Source organism: Paralichthys olivaceus, chromosome 19 (assembly GCF_024713975.1).
Source record: "Paralichthys olivaceus isolate ysfri-2021 chromosome 19, ASM2471397v2, whole genome shotgun sequence".
In the NCBI taxonomy this organism is placed as follows: Eukaryota; Metazoa; Chordata; class Actinopteri; order Pleuronectiformes; family Paralichthyidae; genus Paralichthys; species Paralichthys olivaceus.
The window spans coordinates 331,453-356,990 of NC_091111.1; the positions used below are offsets into that span (position 1 = coordinate 331,453).

General features: G+C 45.4%; 1 long non-coding RNA gene across 5 annotated transcripts; it reads right to left on the minus strand.

Moving 5' to 3' along the window:
• Positions 1 to 1,008: 1,008 nt before the first annotated feature.
• On the minus strand, positions 1,009 to 16,623 carry LOC138405601 (uncharacterized). 5 transcript variants are annotated; one of them, XR_011239399.1, is made up of 5 exons: positions 16,234 to 16,614; positions 15,842 to 16,015; positions 6,845 to 7,023; positions 5,735 to 5,849; positions 1,009 to 4,538 (listed from the first exon to the last, which is right to left on the minus strand). It is a non-coding gene; the product is annotated as an uncharacterized lncRNA (long non-coding RNA). The 5 variants fall into 5 exon arrangements; XR_011239400.1 differs by lacking the exon at positions 6,845 to 7,023 and having other exon boundaries at positions 1,009 to 1,929; positions 2,004 to 5,849; positions 16,234 to 16,623; XR_011239398.1 differs by having other exon boundaries at positions 1,009 to 5,849; positions 16,234 to 16,608.
• Positions 16,624 to 25,538: the final 8,915 nt, after the last annotated feature.

Below are 25,538 nucleotides of genomic sequence, written 5' to 3' on the forward strand. Positions count from 1 at the left end.
CCTGTAGTGTAGCTAGCAAACTGAGTGAACGTCACACACGTTCACTTTTTAAATCAGCATTGTATCAGGCCATCATGTGAAATACCAGGAGTGAGAGAAAATGTATTTGTGTGTGCTCCAAGACAATGCAGACACACACAGGCCCTCCCCCTCCCCCACTCACTTGCTCAGAGCGACACAAAGAGTGAGATCAGAGCTCGTTCACATGAAGCAGCAGGTCAGAGACTTATTTGAAGAACAGTAAAACACAGTTTCTCTCTGATCACAACTGCTCAGTGATCAGCTGCTTCATGATCAGAGCTGAAGCTGCAGTTGGTTTGTATCGAGCTGGAGTTTTTGTTTCCTCCACCACTCTGACCTGCTCTCACTATAACAAATAAACACTCATCACTAGTTAATTCTGTTTCCTCCTCCACTCTGACCTGCTGTCACTATAACTAATAATCACTCATCACTAGTTATCAGGACCTACCTGATCAGTACATGAAGTAACTCAGTGTTTGTTTGATTCCAGAGTTTAACAGTTCCAGAAAAAACAGCCAACTAAATCAATACAATTTACAAAAATAGAAATTAAACTTCAAAATCAGGGCTCAAACTTAAAGAGGTCAACTAAACAATAAGGCAACTATATTTTCAACAGAACTAACCAACCAAACATAAATGACACACGGGGTATATATACCGAGATACCACCAACAACAACTTTCAACCCTTTCTAAATCTAATACCCCCCCTCTTCAGTCATGCTTTGGTCTCCTCCACTTCCTGCAGGCTTAAGAGCTTTTGCCAGGGGAGCTTGATGCAAACAAAGGGTAAGTGTTATTGCAAATGTGGCAAGCGAGGGAGAACTTAAATTATAATTGAACTAAAATCAAGAAATAACCAAAACCAACAACGCCACAAAAAAAAGAAAAGAACAAGTAAATGTGTAAGGAAAGCAATAAACTAAAATATTCTAAACCAAGGACAACACAAGTTTGTTATACTGAGAAGGCAGGAGACGTGTTTCCAATCAAATGTACAAAAGTTTATTTCATAAATATTAACGGTGGGAATTTACCCTAAAATGGAGTCTTGTTACTTAATACCAAAAACACTGGGCTTCCTCCAGGGCTGGGTCCGCTATGGTTAAGGTGAGTGAGGAGGGAGTGCAGGTGTTAACTAAAGTGGGAGCACCACAGTCCACAGGTAAAACACTAAGCACACACGCACACACAAGGGCAAAGCCAAAAAGGAGTGGAAGGACACTACACACAATAGGACACCATCACCGAAATACAGGGGCAAGTCACCAGTGAGGCCCTCAGCACCTGGAAGTATGCAGACAGAGAGGAACAGTTAGTGGAGCATAAAACCATATACAAACATGATACTCAAAATATAACAAATATCAAAATGATACGAACACACAAATAATCTCTATTAGAAAATCAAAATACCCCCCTCCTCTTTGCTACGGGTGCACTAAAAGAAATGCCAGTAGTGTAGCTCTTGCAGGCTCAGGTTGGAGCACATAACCCAGAAAAATAATCAAATGAAAGAAAATAAACAAGGAGGGTGAATAGAAGACCAAAAGAACACTAACAATAAACAACCAAAACAAATAAATCAAAACTTTGTGATACACACAGTGTTGAATCCAAAATCATGTACAAATAAATAAGGCACCAAACAAAAAGAAACACTTTAACGCTGGCTTATGAAAAGCAAAGAAACAAAAATCATGTTAACCTAGACTCAAAACAAAGAAAATAGGCTCTGATCAGCACAGGGCAGCTTTAAAACAAACAATTTCCTAAATCTTCCTCAATAGGAGCAAAAGAACAGGCTCCACACGGCAGCATGCTGAAGCTCCACAAAGCAGCAGCGGTCCCGAGTGCAGAGCGGTCTGGTTCGTGTCGGCTAGGTGCCGAGACTTCGGCCTATCTGTAAAGTGAGTACAGTTAAATTAGGAACTGGATGACTATAGCTGATGAGGGCCCGGACAAACATTTACATACCCCATCAGCGTTGTGTGGTTGAGGCACCAATAGGAGAGAGGGAGCCAACAAACATTTCGGACACTGCCAGCGTCTGAGCTGTCGGATGTGAATGAGCAACAGCGGAGGAGAGAGGAGTGCAGAGCGTCTGCAGCATCTGAGACCAGGTCACATGGAAGAGGAAGTGTGCACCAGCTGCCAGAGAAAGGGCAGCACTAAGGGTCCCTCCCTCTTCTATACACTGGGGCTCAATTAAAGGGACGGAACCACACCAGGAGTAGAGCAAAGGGAAAGTGCTCATCCTGCTACACAAACTAAAACGAAACAGAATAAGTCAAGCAAATATTTTATACACCCAACTCAGAAAATAAAGATGCTATGAACAGACTATGTGTCATGTTTTTATTCAAATGAAATGTATCAAATTATACTAACACTGAGCCTATGGTAAATAGTTTGTATTAAACACACTTTTCTAGTCTTGATGACCACTCAAAGCGCTTGACAGTCCAGTTTTCCATTCACCCATTCACACACACAATCATTCAGTGCTATCAGCAACACTTTTTGTGAGCTTTGGATTCCACTCTGAAAGTGCGATTACGTCGAACTATCACCATTTCCACGACATACCAGAGGACATTATCAGAACCCTGGGGTCTACGTGGAGTGCCCTCCCCAGGGGAAGGCCCAAGAGGAGACGTAAACAAAGGAAGCAAAAGCAAGGCTGCAGGGGCGGCTGCAGGGGCGGCTTTCTAGCGCGGCTTTCTAGCGCGGCTAAAGAAAGCACACAACCACACAACACACAGATTTTCCTCACCAACGCCAGATCCATAACAATCAAGATCGACGAACTGAAGTTACAGATTGTGGCCAACAAGTGGTTTCGGGACTGTTGCATTTTAACCATCACAGAGACTTGGCTCCAGCCATACATACCGGACTCAGCTATCGAATTAGCAGGCCGCACGATCCACCGCTACGACAGAAACGGCACCTCCGGTAAGAGTAAGGGAGGAGGGTTATGCATGTACATCAACAACAGCTGGTGCAATAATGCTAACACTGTAGACAGCCATTGTTTCCCGAACTTGGAATATTTGATTGTAAAATGCAGACCTGTCCATCTAACCCCTGAATTTACCGTCGTCATGGTAACGGCCGTGTATATACCACCTGATGCTAATGCTAACATAGCCTTGGGCGAGCTGCACAAAGAAGTGAGCAGCCATCAGAATTCTTATCCTGACACTGTGCACATTATATTGGGGGACTTTTCATGCTGACTTAATAAAGTCAGTGCTCCCCAGATTTGAACAACATATTAAATGTGCAACTAGGGGTGTAAACACATTGGACAAAGCGAATAGTAACATCCCAAAAGGCTACAGGGCAACCCACTTACCCACGGCCAGATTAACACTTCGCTGTACCCTGGGCAACAATATTCAAGGGCCCCATGATCATGACCCCGGGATCACCATAATAAATACACAATAAATTACAGTAATATACAGTAAATATACTCAATACTTCAGTAACTAACTGTCATCAAATGCATTTTGATGTACAGATGTGCAAATGCTCATAGAACTACAAATGCACCACTATGTCCTCTTGTCAAGGCCACTCACTCACATATGATGTTATGAAAACAAAACACATCAGCATCAGTATAATCTGGCAAAATTGACCCACTACATAGAGAGGGAAAGAAGTGTCCTCCATTTTCACAAAAAAAGAGCAACCACTTTCAAATTATACAATATTTATTTAACAACACCTATTCCCAACACAAATATATTAAACTGATAGAACCATCACAGAGGAAGTCCACAAACAAGACAAGGATAATGAAGTTATAGAGCAATATAACAACCTGTATTCTTTTAACAACAATAAATAATTTACAGCATTTTCATGGAGCCACCACAGGGAAAAAATTAATAAAATGCAGTATCATCTGTATAATTTTAACTCGTTTTAAAACAGAAAACAACCTGTCACATCAGAACTCAACAAGACAGGCAAGGGTTAAACATTTTAGTGCAAGATAAACATTTGGAAATCTGTCAATTTCTCTCAATTAGACAAGACAAAAAGAAATGCTACATTATCTGGCAAAATTCACAATTTTAATCCTAAATAATGGGGAAGTGCATGTTTAAATTTGAAATGCTTGATTTCATTTGGCAAACACATCTTACACCGGCAATTTTCTGGACTTTGAATGTGCAAACTTGTGTACAATATCTTCAAAATCAAGGGCACTAACAAGTTCATGTTCAATGGCCAAGAGAGAAATTGCAGAGAGCCGTGTCTGTGACATTGTGGTCCTCAGCTAATTTTTAACTCGTTTCAAAACAGAAAACGAACTCTCAACCTCACAGTTAGACACAGGCAAGGTTAAAAACAGTCTTAGTGCAACATAAACATTTGGAAACGTTGTCTTAAGTCCATGTCTCTAAAGAGCTTGCAGCAGTTGTACAGGTGAAGTCTCATTCTGCACAAAGTGCTTGAACTGAATAAGTTCGTCTGACAGGGAACCATCCAGATCTGTCAGATAAGTGGAGCACAGCTTAGCAGCTCTTTCACGCACATCACAATCATTCCAGTCCCTCTCAAATAAAACTCCAAAGAGGTCACACATATGAGTGTAGGCTTCAATGCGCTTGGATAGGCACGAACAAAGTCTGTCAATGATGACATAATATGTTTCTACCTTAAATCTCTGACTACTATCAGTAAAAGCTACTTCACTGTAATCACCAGACTCGTCTGCAAATTTCTTTCTTTTTCTCACACGTTGAGTGTCAAACTGGTAGTTTTGTGTGGCACTAACTGTGCGTGCAGATTCTTCGAGCTCTCCAAACTGTTCTCATAGAGTGCCAACATATGAATGTAGTGACCGCAAAAGGCCAAGAGCACTAGCTAAATCTACATCGCTTCTTTGGAGTTGGTCACTTGTTGCCTTAAATCTATGCAGCACCCGGTTCCACAACATAGTCATTACTGTCTCAAGTTTATCAAGATTTGTTACCAATGCAGCAACTACGAGTTTGGTTTGTGTTTTCTCATCACAGTCTGAAGCTATTTTGGCTAATGTATCTCTGATTGCCCCGCAATTTTCATTGAGAGCTTTTGTGGAGTCTGCTCTGCAACTCCATTGAGTGCTGCTGAGGGATTTTAGAGTGTATCTAATGTAATGTTTGCTGTTATGGAAAACTGTATTCCAGCGATGTGTTGTTGCGCTGCAAAATGTATACAGGGACTGCAACAGTTCAAAAAAGGAGTTAACCTCCTCACAGCAATTATCAATATAGTTAACGCCTATGAAGTTCAGCGAATGGGCAGCACACGGTGTATAATGAATTAATGGGTTTTGTTTTTTCAAGTACGCCTGGAGCCCACTGTATTCGCCAGACATATTGCCAACATTATCGAAACTTTGGCCACGACAGTTTGACAAGTCTAACCCCAAGCCTCGCGCCATCTCAATCACGGATTCAGCTAGGCTTGCACCTGTGTGGCTGTGGATCGGCTCAAACCAAATGAATCTTTCCACTACTCTGACATCTGCACTGACAAAACGAAAAACAAATGTGAGCTGATCTATGTGTGCTAAATCTGGAGTTGAGTCAACGTTTACAGAGAAATATTTCTGATTTCCTCTACTATCACTTACTTAGTTTTGTCACCCATTAATGAAATAAATTCTTCACACACAGTTGAGTACATGTAAGATGGCCTACCTCGTTGTTCGTTGTTGTTGTCGCCTCGAAATGGCAGTCCTCTCACTCCCAAAAATGTAATAACGGCAACCACACGTCTTAGGACTTCTTTCCAGTACTGCTGTTCTGCCTCACACTGTCGAGCAAGAGAAGTGTCAACTCTGCATGCGTATTTAGACCTGTGCAATAAAGAAAGCATGTTTTGTCTGTGTTCTGCACTCTGTTCATGAACACTAGTCCTCTCTGGATGTTTCCAATCACAGAATCCGATGATAAATGCATGCTTTTGGGATGACAGGAGTTGCAGGCATAGCAATAAACTGATCCAGTTGATGGCGAGTAAAGAAGCCATTCCCTTGGCACAATTTAATTGTTAGGGAGATGGCAATTAAGCACCTCGTTGGTGAGGGAGCGTGTCCAACTCCCAAGTCTGGACTCCCTTACTGATGTCGGATACTTGGCAGCCCGGTTTCTGGAAAGCTGCAGGCCCCCGGTAGATCGCCTCTTCCCGGAGCTGCTCCGTAAACAGCCCCCACAGTGCGGGATCCCCAGGGAGTAGTAGAAGCGTTGAGGTACAGGGGATACTCGCAGAATCGATGAGTGGCTCCATTGGCGGTGAGACTCGAGGCCCATCACCGTTTCCCCTCACTGGTCGCACTCGCAGCAGAATCCGGCCCGTTCGGTTGAAGATGCCGGGGGCTCTTCACTCTCCGGGCTGTTAGCTAGCGCCGGCAGTGAAGAAATTTCCTGGCTAGCTGCGCTGTCCTTGTTGATAGAAGCTGCCTTAGCAGAACAGTTGGTAACATTTACCGGAGTGAAGAAATTACCTATTTTTGATTTATACTGTGGCGGCACAAGCACTATTAAGTTAGTTTAAGTTTTGGATCAGAGGATCTTTCTTTTTAAATACCAACAACGCCACCTTGGGTTAGGGCCCAAGGACCCGTACTTAAGGTCAATGATCACCTTTACACAAGGACACTCAGGATTGTTCACTCAGGGACAGCAGGAGACGGAGTTCAAAAATAACATAGAATATTTTATTAGTTAAAATGAGCACAAGGTTTGGCACAAAGAAACAAAATAAGGAGACCAACTGAAAAGGGGGGGGATTTATTGATGAAGGCTTACCAGCTGGAGGAGGGGTCATCGAGGAGAGTGACGTCCAAAAGGAAAGGAGAACACCGCACTCACACAGCAAAACGTGACGTGCATAAAGGAAATCTTAAATGGGGAAATCACACAGACACACACGTAAGGGATCGCCACCACCCAGGGGGGACCACCACCACAAACGTCGGCCTTCCGATCTAGGGGGAGATCAAACACTTGTTAAAAGGGGCTCACAAACAACCAAACCAAATCCCATAACGAAAACAAACAAAGCAAATTAACAACTGATCAATTTAACTGAAGAATAGTATTGAAATGAATCAGAAATCACACAAAGAAAAAGAAAATTAGTCTCTGGTCAGAGATACCAACTCAATAAACCATAATTGCTCAAATTAAATACAAATAAGGGAGGGTTTAAAATAAGGCCTTTACCTCCCAACTGAAGATTTAATATTTACAATAAACCAAAATAAACAATACCTAAACAAAACAATAAACAACCCAAACTAATAAGAAATAAACAAACCTACACCGCACCTTTGTAGATTCTCACACACACATGGCCTACTTTTATTCCTTCGGCCTGCCTGGTGATTGCCAGACAAGCCAAATAGGGCAGCAGCTGAGTTAGGTACGATGGTGATGCCTCGTACCACTACAATACTTTAAATTTTCTGTGTTTCTGATTTCCTTCGCCTTTTTTAATTTTCGTTTAGCGCTCCCACTTAGCTTCTCCATGTTTGCATTTTTTAAATTGTGTATAGGCGCTTGACATCACGCAACCTGCTCAGTGCACGTTGATTGGCGTCACCTTTGACCCGCCTCATAAGCTAACCAATGAGGCGAGGCCTGTGACCCTCTCCTCATTGGTCAGCATGCTGTGACTCACAGCTCACGGTCACAGTCACAGCCAGCCAGGGGCAGGGATTCTGTGCAGCGCATAGACTAAATAGATGCAGCGCAACGGCTTTAACATATAAGCGAGAGATAAACAGATATTTTGCTTTTGCCCTCACTGCCCTGGGCCCTTTAGAGGTCGAGGGCCCCTGGGCAATTGCCCAATTGCCCATATGGTTCATCCGGCCTTGCCCTTACCACATCTGGGTCTTTCTGACCACTTGTCCATATTGCTTATTCCTGCATACACCCCCATCAGGAAGAGAACCCCACCAGTTACAAAAACCATAAAAACATGGCCAAAGGGCGCATTAATTCAGTTGCATGACTGTTTCGAAAGCACAGACTGGAGTATATTCGAACACCAGGATCTGGAGATATACACCATGTCTGTGCTCTCTTACGTCAACTTCTGTGTAGACACAGTTACTGCTGTTAAATCTCTCCAGGTGTACTCCAACCGGAAACCCTGGATGACCAAGGAGGTCCAGGTCCTGCTCACGCAATGTGACGTTGCTTTCCAGTCCAGTGATGGTGCCAAGTACAGCGCAGCCAGAGCAGACCTGAAGAGAGGCATCAGAGAGGCCAAGGCAGTATACAGGAGAAAGGTGGAGGATCACTTCAACAACAACAATGCGTGGCAGGGAGTCCAGCAACTCACCAACTATAAGTCTGACAACACCACAGCGGCTGAGGGAAATGCTGGGCTAGCAGAGGAGCTGAACCACTTCTTTGCACATGAGGTTGAAAGATCTGAGGCAGCTATACCCCGACCACCGGAATGTAGCAGCTCCAGCTTCAGGGTGCAGGAACATGAGGTGAAGTGCACACTGAGGGCGGTGAACCCCAGGAAGGCAGCTGGACCAGACGGAGTGACCGGATCTGACACAACCATTATCACTGCGATGAACCTTGACCACGTGCCCAACTGGCCACTGGGCTCGTGGTAGCTGTGGCTCCACCAACATGATGACTGCCTTGTCGTGCAGCTCAGGAGGAGAGGACTGCCATTTCTGTCTCGTCTGAAGACCAGGTAGGTATTCTTTGATAAACTTGGACCAGAATTGGTCCGCCAGGATCTGGGAATGTCGCCAGCGCCTACGGCTCAAGATGTCAGTCTCCGGGTACACCACCTGAGGGAGCAGCCATCGGGCCGCCCCAGGAGCAAACTGTTTGGTGTCACAGGATCGATGTCGGCCATGTCAGCTGATACATAACCTAATGGTTTTGAGTTGAGGATGGCCTCGACTTCCAGAAGCACAGTGAGTAGCACTTCTGCAGGAACCGGTTGTGAGCCGGCACACGTGTAAAGTGCTGACTTGACTGACCGAACTTCCCGCTCCCATACTCCACCGAAATGGGGAGCAGCGGGAGGGTGAAAGTGGAACTTGATCTTCTGACGGGCAAGCTGCTGTTGCAATGCTGGAACCATGTTCTCATAGGCTTCCCTGAGCTCTCGTTGGGCTCCTTTGAAATTGGTCCCTTGGTCTGACCACAGTTCAGCAGGAGTCCCTCCTCTGGCGATGAACCGCCTCAACGCCATCAAATAGGCGTCAGAATCCATGCTCTGGAGGAGATCCAGATGGACGGCTCTTGTCGTCAAACACTTAAAGATGATTCCCCAGCGTTTCTCTTGACATCTGCCTACTTTTACCATCATGGGCCCAAAACAATCCACACCGGTGGAGTAAAAGGGGGGTTTGTGTAATCTGAGGCGAGCCTCTGGAAGGTCAGCCATCCTGGGAATAGAAGGCTGGCCCCTCCAACGTTGACACTCAGCGCAGGCCCGTTGATGTTTACGGACTGCCTCTCGCCCTCTGATAATCCAGAATGATCTCCTCAGCTCTGAAAAGACTCACTCAGGACCTGGGTGATGCAGATCACTATCATACTTCTGGATGAGCAGATGGGTCACTGGATGAGAGGCATCAAGGACAACAGGGTGTAGGGGAACATCAACCTCTTCCAACCGTCTGAGCCGACCACCAACTCTTCAACTGCTTGCTGATAATCCTCGGCTGTGGGTGGGGTACTAGAGGGGGTTGCTCCCTGTAGCATTTTGACAGTGTCGTCCATGAGTTCTTGCCAGGAACTATATCCTTTATCATCTGGCCCAGGGTCAGTAGGTGAGGTGACTGTAGCTCCGCAAAAGGCAGTCTTTCGAAGCTCTGTGAGATCCTCTGGGGGTTCAGCGTTGGGCCTCTCTGGCCAACTGTCAGGGCTCCGTAGCAGGAAGGGAGGTCCATGGGACCACCTGTTTAGGTCCTTAAGCTCCTGGAGTCCACATAGCGCCAGGTGCAGTCCTCCGTAAGGTCCTGTATTTCCGCCACTCTTGCCCCGACGAACACCTTGAAGCGACAGGACTGAGAATGGAGCCAGGTAAGAACTGTGGTAGAGTCAGACCACAGGGTGATGTGAGCCACTTCCAAGGTGAGTTCTTTGGTAAGGAGACTGGCGAGTTGGGCTGCTACAAGAGCAGCACACAGTTCCAGGCGTGGGATGGAATGTACGCGTTTGGAGGATGAAAGAAAGGTGAAACCGACCTTCTTTGGCCGCTGTCCTCAGGTAGGCTACAGCTCCGTAAGCTTGCTCTGAAGCGTCAGCAAAAATGTGCACTTCACGAGTGACAGCCTCATCGTCAAAGTCCGCGGGCACATATGCTCGAGGAAAGGTAAGGTGAGGTAAGACCTGGAGCTCATCCTCCCAGTTGGACCAGGCTTGAAGCAGATCTGCAGGTAAGTTCGGGTCATCCCAACCTCGCTGCTTATCCCACAGTTGCCTGATGATGAGCTTTGCCCTGGTGGAGAAAGGCAACAGGTAACCTTAAGGGTCATACTGCGAAGCTAGGACCTTATAGATGTTCCTCAGGGTCGGAGCACCGTAAGACGACGGCCTGTGCTCGTAAGTCAGGGAATCTCTCTCCCAGTTCCAACTGAGACCCAGGGTCGACTCTTGAGGATTGTCCTTGTCTTGTGCCAACCACAGGACTAGGCTCTGCGACCGGGCCTCTTGTGGCAGGTGATCCAGGACACGGGGCTCATTAAAGGCCCACTGCCACAGCTCGAAGCCTGCTGAGGACAGAAGATCTCTAAGGCGATCCACCAACTGTTTGGCTTCCTCTGGAGTACGTACACTCTGTAGGCAGTTGTCGACGTAGAAGCAGTGGTCGACAGAGAACCTCAGGATGTCTTCAGGCTGGCAATGATCGGTAACATGGCGCTGCAGTGCATACGTAGCACAACAGGGGCTACAGGTTGTACCAAAGGGCAGGACCTGCCACTCAAATACTCTGGGGGGCTCATCCACTTTCAAGTCACGCCACAGGACCCTCAGTAGAGGGCGATCTACATGGAGGAGGCGGACCTGATGAAACATCCCCTTGATGTCTCCACTTACTGCGATGGGATGTTCCCGAAACCTCAGTAAGACGCCCACCAAGGAAGCTCCAAGGGTGGGGCCAGGCAGTAAGTACTGGTTCAGAGTTTGTCCAAGGTATTGGTGAGAGCAGTTAAAAACAAGCCGATTCTTCCCATTGTGAGTGACTAGGTGATGGGGAATGTACCAACACTCATCAGGTGGTTTCTCTTGGGTAACCTCCTGCACTGCCCCTGCTTCAATGAGCTTCTGCATTTCTGCTCTGTAGATCGCTGCTTGCTTAGGATCCTTTAGGAGTCGCCGCTCCGTACTCTGAAGAAGAGCCATGACTGACTCCTTTGGTGCTTGCAATAGAGGCATGGCCGCATGACGTAGCAGGGGCGTAGCATACTTCCTCACTCCGTTGACCTCAGTACGGACTGTCTTGGTGTCTAACAATGCAACCGCTTGTTGGTCCTGTTATGACCTAATCACTTCTCTTTCTGGTCGGTGAGGTACATTGTCCACCTGCCAGAGCCTCTCAACATGGCGGTACAGCTCATCCATCTTTGGTGGGAGGGAGGTAAAGAAACACTGCACTGAATCAGCTGGCCGCCCCATGGAACAGACAGGACCTTGGAGGGTCCATCCCAACCGGGTGTGGACTGCTGCAGGGCCACCAGGTGGTCCAAGTCTCACTGGTTCCACCGGTGTGATGAGATGTGACTGATCAGAGCCGAGGAGGAGCGATGGCCTGGCATCCTTCAAGGCAGGTATGGGGAGGCCACGGAGGTGTTTATACTTCTTCTGCAGTTGTTTTATGGGGTGAGTATGCTGGGCTAAGCTGAGTCGGCTAGCTGTGAAGGCACCGTCAATCTTATAGTTAACCTTAGGGTTTGCAGCTGGAGAAACATGAAAGGATATCTTATGTCCATGGAGCACCTGTATGTCCTGCCGGACTGTCCGCAGAGGAAGATCTTCTGGGGCCCCCTTTATACCCAATGATTTGGCTGCAGCTGGTAACAGCATGGACCGCTCTGAACCATCATCCAGCAGAGCAAAGGTGCTGAGACTACGCCCTCCGTGATGTAGAAGCACCGGGACGACCTTTAACATGACCCGATTGCTGACTCCAGGTCGGTCGAGGTAGAGGGAGTCAGAAGCAGAGGTGGTCAGGCAGCTCTCTTCCTTCCTTACAGCCTCCTTATTGCTTCTCTCAGGCCTCAGGTTTATCTCATGAAGGGCTAAGAGGTGTTTCCCTTGGCAAATGCTGCAGGGTTTCTTCAGCGTGCACTGAGCTGCTTGGTGGTTCCGCGCACAGCGCCAGCACCGTTTGTTAACTTGAATCCACTCCTTGAGCTGCTCTTTTGAGAGTTTGGCAACCTCACTGCACTGACTGAGGTAATGGTCGCCACTCTGACAGTAGGCACAATAAGCTTTCCTCAGGGGTATTTACTTCACAGGATTGGACGTAGAAACATCCTCAGTCGGCTCTCCGAGACGTGTAGGACTGTCACCATGTGTTTCCCAGGGCGAGTATCAGACCTAGGAGACTGTCTTTCTTTGTGGGTTCTTGCGCTGACTTGGCTGTCAAAGCTCATGCACCAGGACTCATAGCTGAGCCATTCTGACAGATCATGCAGGATTTGTGAGGTCCCAGGCTGCTTAAACCAATGGCGACGGAAGTCAGCTCTCTGTTCCGCTGGAAGCTTGGTCAGGAGACGGGCTACATGGGAGCCGCAGTTGAGTTCAATCTCTCCCTCTGGGCCTAAGGTCGTGAGTAAACCCACTAAGGATTGAATCTGAAGAGAGAACCTCTGAAATGCTGCAGAGTCACCACGCCTGATTTCTGGGGCTTCTTGGACACTAGCTATCTTCTTTAAAGCTAGCTGATGAGGCTGTCCAAATCTGTCGTACAGAGCTCTCATTGTGTCAGTGTAGGGGGTGGGGGAATTTAGATAAGCATCCGCTATTAGCTTAGCTTCCTCCAATTTCAGGTGATCCACAAGGATCTGGAACCTGAAGAGTTCTGTAGAGTCTGGGGGGAGTAGATTCTCCAAGGCAAGGCAGAGTCTAGCGAACTCACTGGTATCTGGCTGAACGAGCTTGGGGCTTGTAGGTTTGGGGCCTCGATACACCAGTTCTGATACAAGAGCTTGTCCAGGGCGGTTTGTGGGGAGAGAGCTGGGCGTCACCCTGGTGGCTGTTGGGGGGGGGGTGCCGCTTGTGACAATACTGGGGGTCTTGAGCCTGTGTAGACAGGAGCAGGGTGAGAGGGTGACTGAGAGGGCTGCAGCAAGGGATGAGGCAGGGCCTGGTCATAAGGAGTAGTATGGATGGACTGATAATGTGCTGAGGTGAATGTAGCTTGTTCTGGGGGAGGGGGAGAAAGTGGTGGTCTCCACCGTGATGGGTCTCTTATGTGGTCCACCTCATAATCCTGGAGCCTGGCAAATAAACGTGTCTGACGCTTGGGTCTCACATCAGCGAAGAGCTCTTCATCTGACTGCATCTTGAAGGCTATATCCGGTTCGAAGGACCAATGTTTGTGAGGCAAGGATGAAGGCTAGTTCGTTTGGTTTTACAGCCGACAAGATGCGGTGTCGGTCAGGACACAGGAAAGAGAGATATACTTAACACCTTTCGTCAAAAAGTGACAGTTTTACGACTTTGAACTTTTAACTAGTGAGGTCACGAGAAGAGGGGGGGGGGGGGGAAGAGGGGGGTGAGAAGAGGGGGGAAGAGAAGAGGAGGAGGAGGGGGGTTTAGGAAGTGTGGGGTCATAAAAAAAAAATATATATATATAGACAAAAGTGAGGGGGATTAAAAACCAGATACGGGGTGAGGTCAGAGAGCGCACTTTGCTGCAGGAGAACTCAGTATGTAAACATCCAAAGAATAACAACAGGTGTGATTGTATGGCTCCTCTCTCACAGACAGAGGCCCAAATGATGCAGAAAAATAAAAAACTAAATGGGTAAAACAGGAACAAGGGTCCAAGTTGACTTTCTTTGGCTTTGACTGTCTCAGATTTGGTCAAGCTTGTCAGGGTGTGTTATCACAGATCAAAAATGTTATGACTTTTTATTTTAAGGCTGAAGGTTCCCTATCTATCTATCTATCTATCACAAACTGAACTAAATTCTCAAACACTTCCTGTGTGCTCAAAAGTCCTGTTCGTTTAATAGAGTCTAGAGCTCTAACTACTACCACAAACTAAATCCTCCAGGCTGCTCGTTTACCAGCCAGCTCACAGTATGTAATGTGTAAATCAGACAGTGTTAGAGTTTAAAAAAAATAAAAAATATTTACACTATGTAGCTAGGCTTGCAGTTCCAGTCTTTATGGTGTCAAAGCTTATCATATCCTAGACCTGACACTGTTTGATGCACAGAGCTACAGTATCTTCTCATGTGAGTGACGTTGCTGCAAACTAGTACTTTTCCAAAGCTGTCCGTGATAATGTGGGGTGCAGTGTCATACTGTGCACTTCGAGTATTCTCAAAATAAATCCACTCAATTTACCAAAAATCTGATGAGCCATCAAATGCACTCATCGAACAGAATCAGAACAAGAGATTGATGTATACACAATGTATTTGTATCAGACAAACTGAAAGGACATTTTGTTACTTTCTAAATATTAAACTCTAAAACATTACACAGCCTTTTATCACTATACTTTGCTCTTAATTTCATATTGTTTCAAATAATTGTATATTTTATTTTCAGATATGTTGAACTGTTTTCTATTATTATTATTAACAACATTTTTTTTTTTGTGCTAATTAAACTCATGGATCTTGTGAAAGATCATGCTGATTACAGATAACCCCCTTCTGATGTATGTAGCAAAGGGCCAGGAGTGATTAGGCAGCCAACTAGTGTGGGAAAAGCGATGACTCACAGGTTATGCAACTGAAAATCACCTGAAGTAGTGGTTTGAATATGATTATATATGTTATCTAAATTAATGGGACCTCTAGTCTGAGTTATTCTTTGACCCTAAATAATAATAAACCAAGGGCATGGAAGTGCCTAAACAATGATTAACTTATTTTAATTTTACTTTTACTTTAAAATTGATCCTTGAACACAACTTTTGTTCCAGGTGAAGACTCAGGTACAGTTTAAGCTAATTAATTGATTTTTATAAGGACATAGATTTTTGTCTGTGAGCACTGGATGTGTGCTAATTGTTATCTTGGGTTTCAATGAAACCTTATTAAACAATTGGACAAATGAAGTCTTATATTTATGTAACCCAGATCTCCTGGGCCTGAGTTCGTAAACACAAAAAAATGAATATGATCTCAGAAGAATATTTGAAACGAATCTTATCTTTTGTTTAAATTCCTCTAATTAATATTAAAGACCACCACAACTGTATTTTAAAAGTCAAAACCTTCACAGGTGTTTATTTACAATAGGAAATAAATGAAAAGGCTGTGAATTCCTCTCAGGAAGTAAAATATTTACAAAACAAAATAAATGCACAAAATAAAATACTTAATTCACTGGTTAAATAAAATCTTTACCTTTCACAGGTCTCTGAATAAAAACAAACACAATTCCTATCAACTGTAAATTAACTCACAAACATCACATGTGGGCCCACTTCAGAAATGATCAACTTGAAACTTAGTTGCAGGCCTGTAGTGATGCTCTGGTGCGGTGAGGCCTGAAAACTGAGTGGCCACTTCATTCAATCAAGAGCATAAAATAAAAGCACGTGCATTGTCATATCAGTTCGATACTCACAGGTCCAAAACGAGGAGCAATGGGGCAACGACAGTCACAGAAAGGGGTGATGGCAGTCACAATCCGAACACAGGCAGCACACACAGTGGCGAAAATCCAGGGAAGAATAAAACAGCAGGGTCCATCCACCAGCAACCATCTCAGTTTCTCTCTCTCTTCACAGACGTCCGTCTCCTTTAATTACATGAACTCTATTGAGCCATAATATCATCACGCTAAATCGTACTGACTTAACGTTAGCCCGTTTTAGCATTGAAAACAACAGTGCTAAAGCTAAGATATACAGACACGTGATGCTATGCTAGCGGGTGGCTTATCACATTACACCTCGGTCTTTCTCACTACAACATTAAGTTACAGCTCACAATTTAAGGCACACACATTATATTTACCTTTGGCAGGTTACATAGAAGAGTAATATACAGGACCACGAGTAGTCGACCTCGAATACACCTCTTAATTGTTTCCCACAGCACTATACTGTTCCTCAGGACTCCGGACTCTATCTCTCTCTCTCTCACCTGTTTAAAGCATGCTGAACCACACCCTGCACTTCATGTCCCGCCCCATACAAGACGGATGACTTGGATTGGCTGTGACTTTGCTACTACCCAATGATAAATACAGATACTGAATGACTGACACACAACTGAGAAAAAGTTAGATTTCACATTAAAAGCACTCAAATCAATAAGTCTCTTGTCTTCTCAATCACAGAGCCTTTTAACCACACATCTATTTATTGATTTACTTTTTAACTGTAAATAGCTAAACTTATTAACTGTACATATTATATTTATTACATTTTATCTTGTATTTAACCTTATTTTAACTCCTATTTTTAATAATATGAACTTATCTAATTATCAGGAACTTTCTATTTTAATACAACATTTGTTCTGCTATTTTGAGATTCATTTTTTGCACTGTATCCTTATGATTTTTATACAGGGCTACATTTATGTTTTTATTACATAGCCAATGTTAGCATTAGCAGCTGTCGACCTATCACTATCTTTTAAAACATGCAAGTTCAGCATCAAACTTTGTCCCTTTACTTACAAAGGTCTGTCTCCAGCAGTGGAAAGCAACACCAATGTTAACTTTCATTTTGCTTCTTTTTCTATCACTCCTATATGAACTGCAATACCGATCAACTCCGCTATAAAGCACTGGGTATAATTTCACACTCACTCAGGCATTTGAGGTGATATGTTTCTCATTATCCAATTTATGTGGATGTGAACAGAATTTATGAAAGCAAATCTGAACAAATAATTAAAGATATAAATTGACTGTATATTTATTGTGATAATATAATTTTGTATCTGTACTATATGCAGTATATGCATTCTGGAAGGTCCCAGCAGCTGCTTTGGTAAATTTCACTGTTGACTTAATAACATACTTTCAGTAAAAATTTAAATGTGCCTTGATTTGTTCATGTAAGTGCATTTAGCAATTAAAAATTCAGAAAGTTAGCAAACACATGCACATGCAGAATATAAATGTCCATTAGAAATGTAAAATAACGTGGGATCTGTCACATGTTTAATGTCACATTTAAAGTAAATGGCGGTAAGTTGTCCTGATCATGGGAAGCTATGGTGGAGGGGTAGAGCGGTTACCAGAAGGGTAGCAGTTCAATCCCCAGTTTGCCTCATCTGCATGCTGAAGTGTCCTTGAATAGAAAAAAAAAGTTCTGCTAATAAAAGCACTGTATGAATGTGTGTGAACGACAATGAATGGCAAACTGTAGTGTAAAGCGCTCTGAGTGGTCATCAAGACTAGAAAAGCTCTATATGAATACAAACCATTTACCATCACTTGTCATCCTCTCCCTGTCAGAGGCCGGAGAGAAGTGAGGAAAGGCATGGGCACAATAAAGATAGGCATGCTGCAGATCATTGCAACCAACCTCCACCACCATGGTAGTCAATAATTACCATCTCTCCTGAAGTACTGTGGTTTCATTTCTGTCCGGGTGTATTTGTCAATCTAAATGAGCTGAAACCAACACCAAGGTTACTGGCAGCACTGCTTGCACACAGCAACACAGCCATTCACCCAATCAAGTTTACCTGGGTTTTAGTCAAGGTATATATGCTTCAGTGGGATACAGCTGACAGGCCTAATGGTCAATTCCTTTTGAATTGACCAATTGACCTTAGAAACAAATCATTTAACCAGTACTTCACATACTGTGAAGTAATACTATAAACTGAAAAACATTAGATGCACAAGTTACCATGTAAAATAAACACTATATAACAAGAAAACAATGGTAGCCTTGTCATAGCACCACATTACACCGCTTACACATATATAAAGTTTGACCTTAAACAGACCATTAGTTTTAGCCATTAATTTTCAACAATATTTTATAGTATTAAACAGTATAGTAGATTACATACAAATCATTAAAAAAAACAGTAATACAAAATCTGTCTGCAGGCGGAGCATTAATCATTAATCATTAAGGAATGATAAAGGAATGATAAAAGAAATGTAAATGTTTTCTTTCCAGTCACTGTGACCTTTGGCCACTAAAATCTAACATATTCATCTTTGAATCAAAGTGGATCAAATAAATTAACTCTTGAGTCCAAATAAATGTGAAATGATTCCCTCAAGGCAGGGCTGGACTGGGAGAACAAAACGGCCCCGGCATTTTTTGGCTCAGACCGTCCCACATAATTAGCTGAGCACATCTGCCATTAAATTGACGTAACTTATGTCTTCTAAATGTACAAACGTTCTGGCCTAGTGAAAAAGATGCGCAATTTAACTAAAAAACTCTCTTTCAGGTACCAAAAAAACACCAGGAAATGTGCAGTGACTTCACACTCAATTGTTTATTTAAAATGAATCTATAAATTTGTCATGATAGCTGGCAGAAAACCTGGACGTTGAGAGAAGAGAGCCCCTGGCAACTGCCGATGAACTGGCCTTATCTGCTCTCTTCAGTCCAATCAGCTCCTTGGACAGAGAGAGGGGGGGGGGGGGCACATACCCACTCTGATGTTAGGCACATACAACATCAGATTTTTAACGCTTTTATGTCGTGGTAATGTGGATATATTTACTCACTTGGTGCATAGCCTTGTCTGCGCTCTTCAGTTCCAATCAGCTCTTTGGGCACACACACTACAGTCAATCAAACACTCATGAAACCTACAGATAGCCACACACACACACAGAGGGGGGGGGGGGGGGGGGGGGGGGGGGGGGGGGGGGGGGGGACATACCCACTCTGATGTTAGGCACATACAACATCAGATTTGTAACACTTTTATGTTGTGGTAATGTGTATATGTTTATATGTTTATGTAACGGAGTTAAAGTGTAGTATGATTCCACTTGCCATACAAACTCATCTCACAACACTGACACTTAAATATCCTGGGGTTCTTAAATGCAGCACCCCTGTAGATTAGGGTCGTGCCCCCCTGTAGATTAGGGTCGTGCCCCCCTGTAGATTAGGGTGTGGCCCCCTGGAGATAGCAGCAGTCGGACCTTGCTGTTTATCTGGTAGGTGCACGAATATGAGCTCCGCTAATGTTTTATATTAATAACTGTAACTTAATACTAAAACATGGTTTAAGTTGCACTGCATTAACATACACTTCCTAAACAGTTGAGCCGATCCTTGTTTTGTTTTCTTTGTTTATAAAATGGCTAGTGTGGCATGTGTTAGCTAACCCGCACTTCCTTTCCATTTTACATTTTTCAGATGATCAATTGTATGTGTGTGTGTGTGAGGAAACCCGGACTAACTGTGTGCGATCCTTCTGCCAGGTACATTACGCTGTGTTAGCTCTGTTATGTTCATTTTAATATTAGAGCAGTCGGACCTTGCTGTTTATCTGATGATCAATTGTATGTGTGTGTGTGTGAGGAAACCCGGACTAACTGTGTGCGATCCTTCTGCCAGATATTAAGAATAAAAGGCATGGTTGCCAAAAGTGACGGTCTACTTCTTTGAAATACACAACGCAACGGAGGAGTACAAAGCCGCTACAATGGTGCCGTGACCCGTTCTCAACTACGAGGGTTCGTGGCCGTGGTGACCTCGCAAGCTCTACTCTTCACGTGACTGCTTCACCGGTGCTTTATTCACTCCCTTGAAGTCTGGTTTTAGCACCCGGGTTTGGACTGTGTTTTCTGTGTTATAGAGTGGCCTGTCTGTGTCACAGTAAAAAAAATAAATAAATAAATAAAAAATATATATATATTTTTTTTTTTTTTTGTGGATTGTAATATATAATGTGATGTGTTTTAATGTGTGAATCCGACAAGGTTAAAAAGAAAGAAAAAAAATTATATTCTCTCTCCGTTTGGAATAACTGAAAACAATTTTTTTAAAGCTGCATAGGGTAACAGACTCTTTGCTGTATATTTGTATATTTTCAATTTTGTTTTTTTGTTTTTTTTAATGAAAATGGATGAACATAATGTCTCAAGTGTTGGTAGGGGTTCTAAGCTGTGGTTTAATCAGTTTCCTACTCTGGGTGGGCTTAGTGAAGACAGGCATGTTACATCTACTCCTCACAGTCGTCCTGGGAGGGATAGTGCCACTGCAGGTGCTGGGGTGGATGGTGAGTCTGCACTTTCTGGTCGAGATGTCCATGTTCTCAGTGAACTTGTGAAACAGATAGGGACCAGTATAGGTGAGAACATTGTTTCATGTCTTAAGTCCATTCCAGCTGATGATGCTAACATGACCCAGTCAACCACAGCTGACTTTTCTAAGGTTAACTTGACAATCAACCATGATAGTTATGAGCCACATCCTTTCAGGGGAGATGACACTGATAGGATTCCAGTTTCTGAGTGGGAGGAAGCTATGAGGCTTTACCTGTGTAAGAGGGGCATTGAGCTTTGTAACCAGGTGGATGAAGTTTTGGGCAAGCTTAGGGGGAGGGCACGTGATGTGGTGACCATTGGGCTTCGCAGTCGACCCTCCTTAGACTTAAAGTCAGGCCCTCAACCTGTGTTTGACATACTTAAGCAGCACTTCAGTGACTCTGTGACCTCTTTTATGCCTCTTGCTGACTTTTATGACACAAAGCCTCAACCTACTGAGACTGCTGTTGACTATTGGATTTGACTTAACAAATCCATTGACACTGCTGTAGACGGATTAAAGAGACAGGGAAAGACCCTCGACAATCCTTCTCGTGAAGTGACAGTCATGTTTCTCACTCACTGTCCGGACACAGAGCTGTCTCTAATCTTTGGCTGCAAGCCGCTGGAGGAGTGGACTGCCACTGATGTTCAGGTGAGGTTGGATGAACACCACCGGAAGAAGTGCCTCCAGCAGCGTCAATCTTCCCACCCAGCTGGAAGCCTGCAAACCAGCCAGGCTGTGAACGTTTTGCAGTGCCATGCCCAGTCTGCAGGAGAGGCCCCGGCCCCTCAACCGGTTGCAGCCGGCAGGATGTCGCAGTCTGAGGGGCAGTCGCTTGACCATGTTATCACTCTTCTTGAGCGGCTGCTGCAACGAGAGGCCTCCTGGCACTCCAGGATGCCGAGGTCGGGTGCTGGCGGCCGTGGCAGGTCTCGGGGTCCGTGTTCTGTTTGTGGGGGTGACGACCATGACACCATGTCTCACTGCAGGAGAGAGCGGCTTTGTTTTCGCTGCTATGCTACTGGACATCAGGCTGTGACCTGTCATAGTGCTCCTCCTTCTGGCTTGCCTGCTGTTCAGCCTGGAGGTTCCAACCAGCAGGGAAACTAGTTGGCCCACATGAGCAGGGGAGTAGTGTAGGGCTAGATGACAATTCCCCACAAGAACCAGATAATGTTGATCTTGAGTCACCCAGAGTCACAGTTCTGCTCCGTAGCAGGTGATAACTCGACTGTAATTATTCAAAATACACAAAGACTGTCTGCAACTGATGACCTTTTTCACACTGATGTGCTGATCCAAGATACTGTCAAACTTCGAGCTATGCTTGACAGCGGCTCTATGGCCTGTTCCTTGAGCTCTCGTGTTCTCCCTCTACTGAAGCAGAACAATGTTGTTTCGCCTGACTCTATTTCCCCCACTTCAGTTGTCCTTGTTGGGTGTGGAGGTTCAAGAACAAATCCTGTTGGTGTGTGTGAGTTGCAGATGAGGGTGTTTGGCTGTGGGTTCTCTGTTCCAACGCTTATTGTGGAGGGCCAAAGTGATGACCTGATACTTGGCAGCAATGTCATGAAACACCTTATTCGGGTGCTGATGCACTCTGGAGGCTTCGGGGAGAAAGTGTCTCCTTCCAATCAGGTTCCGGGGGAGGAGGGGAGCCTGCTGCAGCTGTTGACCACAGTGGAGACATGGAGAGGGGATGTGTGTCCCGATAAGGTGGGGACTGTTAAAATCAAGCATGCAGTCACCCTGGAGCCTTTGACAGAACATTTGGTTTGGGGTCGCCTACCTGCTCATCTATGTCTTTCAGCCGGCAGCACGGTGGTTGTGGAGCCAAGTGAGTCAAGAACAGTGCTGCGTTCAGTGATGGTGGGCCGTGTTGTGACACCGCTGTGGGGCGATGGATGGGTTCCAGTGAGGGTCATTAACCCCTCCCCTAGACCAGTGTCTTTGAGACGCAACTGCAAGATTGCAGACGTGTCAACATGTGTAGCACTGGAAGACTTTGACACTGACTACTTTTATGTGACTGACTCACCTGATGAAGTGAAATGTTCTGTGACAAAGATAGCTGACAAATCTGACACAGCCAGTGAAAAGAGCTTGACTGTTGACTCGGACTGTACTGCTCAACCGACTCTGAGTCCCACTCTCTCTGACCTGGGACTGCAAGACATTGACATTGACACGACTCACCTGTCCCCCTTCTGGAAGGCAAAGTTGGTTGACCTGTTGGCTAAATATGAGTCCATCTTCTCTCGCCACAGACTGGACTGTGGTAAAGCCAAAGACTTTGTCCACCGCATCCGACTAAGTGACAGCAAGCCCTTCAGACTTCCCTATCGCCGACTGTCCCCATCTCACTATGAGAAACTGAGGGTGGCTTTAAATGAGATGGAGGAGCGTGACATCATTAGGAAATCTACAAGCGAATACGCATCACCTCTTGTTCTTGTCTGGAAGAAGAATGGCGACCTGCGGCTCTGCACGGATTTTCGGTGGCTGAACGCGCGCACTTTCCGTGATGCACACCCCTTGCCTCATCAGGCTGACGCCCTAGCCGCCCTGGGGGGGAATGCATTCTTCTCGACCATGGATCTGACCTCTGGGTACTATAACGTGGAGGTCCATGAGGAGGACAAAAAGTTCACCGCATTCACCTCCCCATTTGGGTTATATGAGTACAACAGACTCCCGCAAGGACTTTGCAACAGTCCGGCCACGTTCATGAGGATGATGATGGCTATCTTTGGTGATCAAAACTTTCTGAGCCTCTTGTGTTATCTTGATGATATCCTTGTGTTTGCTCCTGATGAACAGCTAGCGTTGCAGAGATTGGAGATGGTGTTCGAGAGGTTAAAGGTGCACAACCTAAAGCTGGCTCCCAAAAAGTGTCATTTCATGAGGCCTTCAGTAAAGTTTTTGGGGCATATCGTAACTAAGGGGGGGATTTCAACTGACCCGGAGAAAGTTAGAGCAGTTGTTGCACTGCAGGAGAAGGATTTAATGGTAGAGGGCACTAACATCCCAGCTCCCACCAAAATCAGATCCTTCCTTGGGATGGTTGGATTTTATCAGCAGTTTTTCGAGGGGTACTCTGGTATTAGCAAGCCTTTGTTCGCGCTGACTTCAGGTGGGAAAAGGCCGCGATGTACTAAGGGTAAAAAGATCCAGCTTATGTCTCGGGACCTCTGTTCTATTGATTGGACTCCTGCATGCAGCGAGGCTTTCAGGAAGCTGAAACAGGCTTTGCTAAACAATGTCACTCTTGCTCAATCCCGATTTCAGTAGGCCTTTTCTCCTGTCGGTTGATGCCTCCTCCAACGGCCTCGGGGCTGTGCTTTCTCAGCTGGCTGATGGTGATAATGTTGCTCGGCCCATAGCATTTGCCAGCAAGTCGTTGAATTATGCCCAGTCTCGCTACCCGGCGCATAGGCTGGAATTCCTAGCACTTAAGTGGGCTGTGTGCGACAAGTTCAGCCACTGGCTAAGAGGCCAGCGATTCACTGTATGGACCGATAATAACCCGCTCACCTATGTTCTTAGTAAACCAAAGTTAGACACCTGTGAGCAGAGGTGGGTATCAAAACTGGCCCCGTATGACTTTGACATCAAGTACATTCCTGGTCCTAAAAATGTGGTGGCAGATGCCCTCAGCCGTGAACCCTTTGTGCGCCCTAGTATTCTCCATCGACTCACAACAGTTCCCTATGGTGCCCTTCTGGAGGAAGCGAATGCCCTAGAGCCTGTCTGTGTGCAGGATGCTTTTCGGTTGTCCTGTGATCCTCTAAACCGCCTGCTGTACCGCCCTTTGTCTGTGGCCTTCAACAGTGCAGCGGCAGTGCCTCAGCATCCACCTATCTCTTCGAAGGCAGTATCTGCTGTTCTGGAACATTCCCTAGAAGAAGACTGCTTGCCCTCATATGCGTTCTGCTTGCCGCAGCTCACTCAATCTCTTCTACCTTCGGAGCTGTCTGATTTCCGCCCTTTGCCCAAGGACAAACTGACATCATTGCAACGTGCTGATCCATGCTTGGGTCGGGTGCTTTACTTTGTGGAACGTCAGAGACGGCCGTCGAGACGAGAACGCCAACATGAGCCAGCTGGAGCCTTGCGGCTGCTCCGACATTGGGAACAACTTACCATCAAACATGTGTTCTGTATCGCGCTTCGAAGGATGCTGTAACAAAGAAAAAGACTTACGTAGTATGTTAGTATGTCGTGCCCTCTCACCTGAAAGATAAGGTCCTGAGAGGGATCCATGATGAGGCAGGTCACCAAGGGCAGAGGAGGACGCTCTACTTGGCTAGACAGCGGTTCTACTGGATCGGGATGGAGAGGGATGTCAAGGAATATGTGCAGCGTTGTCGCCGTTGTCTGGTCAGTAAGTCTCCTGAACCTGAGGCCAGGGCACCACTTGAGAGTGTTAAGACCTCTAGACCTCTTGAGTTGGTTTGCATTGATTTTTGGTCTGCTGAAGACTCATCCAACAAGTCTCTAGATGTACTCGTTGTGACTGATCATTTCACTAAGCTAGCTCAGGCATATCTCTGTCCCAACCAGTCGGCTAAAGCTGTTGCTCATCAACTCTGGAACAACTTCTTCTGTGTGTATGGCTTCCCAGAGCGAGTGCACTCAGACCAAGGTGCAAACTTCGAAAGCAGCCTGATTTCAGAGATGCTCCAAGTCGCTGGTGTTGAGAAATCTCATACGACACCTTACCATCCCATGGGCAATGGATCAGTTGAGCGGTTCAATCGCACCCTTGGGAACATGATCAGAGCTCTTCCACCCAGAGCCAAACAGAAATGGCCCCAATTCCTGCGTTCACTCACTTTCTCGTACAATGCAACGGTCCATGAAACCATGGGTTTTGCACCCTTTCTACTGATGTTCGGCAGGATTCCCAGGTTGCCTGTGGACATGTTGTTTCAGTCTGTGCTCATGAATGAGCAAGTGGTGGATTATGATGTTTATGTGGAGTGTCTCCGACGGGACTTGGCGGAGGCTATCAGGATTGCTCAGGTTTCAACCGCAAAACAACAGGAGAGGCAGACTGAGCTTTAC